The following is a 5,776-nucleotide window of genomic DNA, read 5'->3' on the forward strand; positions in this document are numbered from 1 at the left end:
TGCTCAGCCAGACCTCCGTGAGGTCCGGCGATGCTGAAATGGGGGAAGGCAGCACCCGGGCCCACCCAGTAGGGCCCCCAGGAGCCTGGATCTGTGCCTGCCTCTCAGCCCCTTCCCGACGGGCCTTTCCTCCGAGCCTGCTCGTCCTGGGAGCAGGCAGGGACGCAAAGCCAGCATCCTTCATGCAGGGTGGCCTGCCATGGGTTGGCCCCGGCTGTACACCGATCGATTGGGCACTCTCGGTCTGTTTAGGGATGGACTGCTTGGCCAGCCTCGCCTGTTGTTTCAAGCAAAGAGCTTCCACCCCACATGGACCGTCTGACTTGAGTGAGGGCCTACCGCCTGGCTGTAGGCCCTTCACCCTACCCATCAGAGCAAAGGCTGAGCGGCCCCGGAAGCTTGTGCCCCCCAGTGGTCTGACCCGAGTGGATGGGGCCAGGGGCACCAGGCCATCGGATGTTGCCCCCCGGCAGGTCTGTGAGCCCCACACGGCACGCCGTCACTCCTCTCCGCCCAGCATGTTTCCACAGCAGCTTAGAATGACCGGTCCAAGGGGTTCTGCCACTGCCTGGTCCCGGCACCCCTGCGGCTTGCTCAGGTTGTGCCTCGGCCTGCCTCGCCCGCCCGGGGGTGACGCCTCGGCCACCGGTGCCATGTAACTGCACCCCTCCAGCTAGCCCTCCCACCTAGGTGAGTGGGCTCCTTTCCCTGGCAGACTCCTGAAAGATGGAGGGGTGTGCAAAGGTTGCCGGTCGGGGATATGGGCACGCGGCTCCCAGCCCGTCATCAGGTGCAGCTACCTGGTGGATCCTGCCAGTAGTATATGCTTGTCCCAAAGATTAAACCATGCACATGTAAGTACACACTGCCGGTACAGTGTAACTGCGAATGGCTCATTAAATCAGTTATGGTTCCTTTGATCGCTCCATCTGTTACTTGGATAACTGTGGTAATTCTAGAGCTAATACATGCCAATGAGCGCTGACCCCCCTGGGATGCGTGCATTTATCAGACCAAGACCAATCCGGGCTCACCCGGTCGCTTTGGTGACTCTAATTAACCTCGGGTGGATCGCACGTCCCCGTGACGGCGACGATATATTCGGATGTCTCCCCTATCAACTTTCGATGGTACTGTCTGTGCGTACCATGGTGACCACCGGTAACAGGGAATGAGGGTTTGATTCCGGAGAGGGAGCCTGAGAAATGGCTATCACATCCAAGGAAGGCAGCAGCCACGCAAATCACCCACTCCTGACTCAGGGAGGTAGTGAAGAAAAATAACTATACAGGACTCTTTTGTGGCCCTGTAATTGGAATGAGTACACTTTAAATCCTTTAAAGAGTATCCATTGGAGGGCAAGTCTGGTGCCAGCAGCCGCGGTAATTCCAGCTCCAATATATATATATTAAAGTTGATGCAGTTAAAAAGCCCAAAGCAGGCCGGTCCCCTTAATAGTTCAGCTAGGAATAATGGAATAGGACTCCAGTTGTATTTTGTTGGTTTTCGGAACTGGGTCCATGATAAAGAGGGACAGCCGAGGGCATTCGTATTGTGCCGCAGGAGGTGAAATTCTTGGATCACCGCAAGATGAACCAAAGCTAAAGCATTTGCCAAGAATCTTTTCATTAATCAAGAACAAAAGTCGGAGGTTCGAAGACGATCAGATACTGTCGTAGTTCAGACCATAAATGATGCCGACTAGCGATCCGGTGGTGTTATTCCCATGACCCGCTGAGCAGCTTCCGGGAAACCAAAGTCTTTGGGTTCCGGGGGGAGTATGGTTGCACAGCTGAAACTTAAAGGAATTGATGGAATGGCACCACCAGGAGTGGAACATGTGGCCTAATTTGACTCAACACGGGAAACCTCACCCAGCTAGGATAGGGAAAGGATTAACAGATTGATAGCTCTTTCTCGATTCTGTGGGTGCTGGTGCATGGCTGTTCTTTGTTGGTGGAGCGATTTGTCTGGTTAATTTCGATAACGAACAAGACTCCTCCATGCTAACTAGTTATGCGACCCCCATCGGTTGGCGTCCAAATTCTTAGAGGGACAAGTGGCGTTCAGCCACACGAGATCGAGCAATAACCGGTCTGTGATGCACTTAGATATCCAGGGCTGCACGCGTGCTACACTGAATGGATCAGCGCGTGTCTACCCTTTGCCGACAGGTGCGGGTAACCTGCTGAACCCCGTGATAGGGATTGCAATTATTTCCCATGAAGTGCGGGTCATAAGCTTGCATTGATTAAGTCCCTGCCATTTGTACACACCGCTTGTCGCTACTACCGATTGGATGGTTTAGTGAGCTTCTCGGATCGGCCCCGCCGGGGTCGGCAACGGCCCTGGTGGAGCACCGAGAAGATGACCAAACTTGACTATCTAGAGGAAGTAAATATCGCAACAAGGTGTATGAAGGTGAACCTGCGGAAGGATCATTAATAGCGGAGCTACACGAGCGGCCGATGGCACCAGCCCAAAGCTCTTGGCCGCCTCCTGCAAGCACTCACCCTAGGCATATGGCCCGGCCCTGCTCTAGAGCGCCCCGGCTGGGGAAGCAGCCTGCGGCTGCATGGGGTGTTTGGATGAGGACCGGGACATCGGCGGGCCTCTTCCCCTTGCGGGAGGACCCGACTGACACATGAGGGACCAGGCGTTGGGGCAGCCCCGTCCCCTGTCCCTCTCTGAGAAGGAACCCAAGTTCACCCGGCACGACCCCCACCACGGTGGGGGTAAACCGAATGGCAGTGCATCCCCGGGCTGGTACCACCTCTCCCTCGAAAGGCCCTGGCACCGGATGGGCCCTCCTGCGCACGAGTCCCGGCCCGATGGGGTCCGGGCGATCGAGGAGCAGCCCTTCTCACGCAGCAGGGCGGCCTGCAAGAGATGGGGCAAGGGCCTGGCAGGGGACCGCAGCTCCTCTCGGTGGGAGGCGTGCAGGATGGGGAGCCACCTGGCTCTTCCCTTCCAATGCCTCCGACCTGGGCAAAGGGTGGGATGGGCTGATCGCCAGCCCGCCGGCACGACTTGGGCCATCCGGCAACAGGTGTAGCGACCCTCCCTCGTTGCCAGGTTCCTGGTTCGACCTGGTTCCGTGCGGCCAGGCCGAGGGGTTAAAAGACTTGTGCGGTCGGTGGCTGCGGGGCTGCCTACTCCTGTCGCACTGGGAGCCCCCTTCCTTGCCCCCGTTTGGGCGAGGGGCCTAGCGCCTGGCAATGTTTTCTTCTCCCAATGGTGCAGTCGGACTCCCAGAGGAGAAGCTTTGAACTGGGCGCCTAGGCCATCTCGATGCGCGGGCGATAGATGGACGGCGTCACCTTCTTCTTGCCTCTCCTGCGCACGCAGGTGGGCAAACATTTTTGAAAAGTTACATGTTACTCGCGTCGAGGAAGAACGCAGCTAGCTGCCAGAATTAGTGTGAATTGCAGGATACATTGATTATTGACACTTCAAACGCACCTTGCGGCCCGGGTTCCTCCCGGGGCTATGCCTGTTTGAGGGTCGCTCAATCTTCAATCACCCCGGGGCTTCCCCGGGACACGGCTGGGGCCTTCACAGGGTTAGCTCTGCTTCCCTTCTTCCCCCCACAAGGTTAGACCCCCCGATAGCCCTTGGCAAGGTCCCTCGCTGGGTCCTGTCACGGAGGTACGTCGCCAGAGCGCCTGGCTCCCGAGAAAGGGGTCTTGCGACCGGTCGGTCCCAGACCTGTCCTTGGACGCGTGGCTTTGGGCCACCGGCTGCCTGCGTGCATGCGCCTCGGGCGCCCACCTCTGCGGCCAGCTTCCAGGGGAGGGCGAAACCCCTCCTGATCCAGGAAAAGAGTGCATACGTTGCCGGGACGCGGCAGGGTCTTGACCTTCCCCGGCAACCCCTTCTGCATCATTCTTCCGACTACGACCTCAGATCAGATGTGGCGACCCGCTGAAATTAAGCATAATACTAAGCAGAGGAAAATAAACTGACCAGGATTCCCCCAGTAACGGCGATGGAAGAGCCCAGCGCCGAATCCTCGCCTGGCAGCGGGCTCAGGAAATGTGGTGTACAGAAGGCCAACTCCCCGGCATCTCTCAGGGGGTCCTTCTCCTTCTGATCGAGGCTCACCCCGCGGACGGTGTTAGGCCGGTAGAGGTCCCCGGCACATCTGGATCGGGTCTTCTCGGATTCGGGTTGCTTGGGAATGCAACCCAAAGCGGGTGGTAAACTCCATCTAAGGCTAAATGTGGGCGCAAGACCTATAGGCAACAAGTACCATAAGGGAAAGTTGTAAAGAACTTTGAAGAGAGAGCTCAAGAGGGAGTGAAACCGGCGAGAGGTAAACAGGTGGGGTCTGTGCAGTCTGCCTGCAGGTTTCAACACAGTGGGAAGGTCGGTGGCCCGGGAGTTCTAGATCCCCTCCACTGCACCAGCGTGTTAAATATTGGACAGATTTGTTAGCATGAGCTGATAGCCATTTTGTATTTCTGGCAGCCATTAGTTTGCCATGTGCTGCCACGTGCTCACCATGTGCTCCGTCCTCCTTCAGCGTTGACTGCTCTTGTAATCTGCCTAGAAACAAACTAAATTCAGCATTTTCCACTTTCGCACATGCTCCGTTTAGCTTGTAGCTGTCCTTGCAACTGTTCCTAGTATGTTTATGTCAGGATGTGTTTCCCAAAAACAGCCACAGTTAGCCACTCCCACTTTGTTGAGCAAGCAGATCTTGCATGTCCACATTAGTCATTTTGCATGCTTACATGAGCCAGGACTGCCCCTTGATCTTATACTGACTATGTAACCCTAAGCATATATAAGGCCCCAGTTTTCTGTACTCCTTAAACTGCCTCATTCAGTTGCTAAGTCTTCTGTGTGACGTAGTCTGACTCATTTGAGGTTAATAAAGATGTAACTTTTATAGTTCAGCTTTTGTGCCAATGTCTTCTTTGTTGGTTTAAAAGGACCAAGTATCAGTGGGACCCCTAGGAAGGTTTATTGATTTCTCCAGATGGCGATCCAACGTGGACCTCATCAAAGAAGTGGCTATCTGATCTTGTCAGGAGACAGAAATCTACTGAGGAGGACAGGACAGGATTCTACTAAGGAGGTACTCTGTGCACAGAGATTCTTGGGATTCTCTGTCTCTGCAGCCCAGTATATTTCTGATCTTCCTGATTTTGATCCTCCACATGATGTCACCCCTGACTGAGAACCTTTTTGGCGTGAGTATTCTAAAAAAGACTGTTAGGTAAGAGTCGTTCTGCGGCACTTGCTGTTGGTTTTAATGCCTTTGATTGGTAAGGTAGTTTAGTAACACTTACTGTGGCTTAGATTTGCGTTGGTCAACTTTTGATTAGTATGTATGTAATATGTAAATTGCAATTTATGTAGGCAAGTAATGAGGAGATTTTTCTCTGTTTGACTTTGTTTGAACGGCGCAACGTACGAAGAGTACCTTGAGCACTACTTTGATTATAATATTTGCATATTTTGCAATATTTTTGTCAGTCCTGTTTCAAGCACACATTGAAGAATGTGTTGCTTTTTAGAGGTACCATAGTGAGATGTGAATTAAATTAGTCGGCTCCCTTGAGGGAATAGCTAGATAGGTTTAGGTATAAAAACATATTTCTTCCTTGGTGATTCTGTATCCCCATGGAATTCAAATATGGACAGAATACAAACAAGCATCCTTTTTCTGTGCAATTTTATGAATGGAGATATGCAGAGCGATTTTTTGGTGTTCTGCCAGCCAAAGCTAGTGAATTGAGTGTAATTTGGCTTCTTGGAAATGGGCTGT

The 5,776-nt window shown here is 53.6% G+C and overlaps 3 pseudogenes; all 3 read left to right on the plus strand.

Annotated features, from left to right (window-relative positions):
• The first annotated feature begins 797 nt into the window (after positions 1 to 797).
• Positions 798 to 2,444, plus strand: LOC147718574 (18S ribosomal RNA; annotated as a pseudogene).
• A 911-nt stretch (positions 2,445 to 3,355) lies between these two features.
• Positions 3,356 to 3,507, plus strand: LOC147718575 (5.8S ribosomal RNA; annotated as a pseudogene).
• A 390-nt stretch (positions 3,508 to 3,897) lies between these two features.
• Positions 3,898 to 5,776, plus strand: part of LOC147718576 (28S ribosomal RNA) — a 4,459-nt pseudogene continuing 2,580 nt past the window's right edge.

This window comes from Lissotriton vulgaris, chromosome 4_1 (genome assembly GCF_964263255.1).
Source record: "Lissotriton vulgaris chromosome 4_1, aLisVul1.2, whole genome shotgun sequence".
Lineage (NCBI taxonomy): Eukaryota > Metazoa > Chordata > Amphibia > Caudata > Salamandridae > Lissotriton > Lissotriton vulgaris.